At 32.7% G+C, this 388-nt stretch overlaps 1 protein-coding gene across 1 annotated transcript in view; it reads left to right on the forward strand.

Annotated features, from left to right (window-relative positions):
* LOC107710661 (lipoma HMGIC fusion partner-like 3 protein) overlaps positions 1–388 on the forward strand; it is a 46,270-nt gene that overhangs the window by 7,723 nt on the left and 38,159 nt on the right. The window lies entirely within an intron of this gene.

Below are 388 nucleotides of genomic sequence, written 5' to 3' on the forward strand. Positions count from 1 at the left end.
TGATTGTATTAAATATAGAAAATATTAATCGGCTATTTTTTGTCTTTTGGAAGCTGCATTCAAAATCCACTTGGCTCAAAAATCTGAATGGGCATGACGCCTCTGGATACCACCATCCTCTAACTAGCATTAGTAAAAAAATAACTTTTTTGCTGCAAAGGGACTATAAAAACTATTAGCTATTTAAACAAAGGATAAGCCCTTCGAAATCATATTTCAAATGAAAAAAAAAAAAAAAAAAACCCGGGAAAGAAATTAGCTTTGATAAATTAGGGGGTTTAAACACCAAAAAAACAAACTATAAAGTCCAAATAACAAATATACAAAACCTCCAAAACAAACTAAACAAACAGAGATGTGGGAGAGCCTTCCTCTCCCTACTGCAGCC

Source organism: Sinocyclocheilus rhinocerous, unplaced genomic scaffold, assembly GCF_001515625.1.
Source record: "Sinocyclocheilus rhinocerous isolate Xijiao unplaced genomic scaffold, SAMN03320098_v1.1 scaffold357, whole genome shotgun sequence".
Lineage (NCBI taxonomy): Eukaryota > Metazoa > Chordata > Actinopteri > Cypriniformes > Cyprinidae > Sinocyclocheilus > Sinocyclocheilus rhinocerous.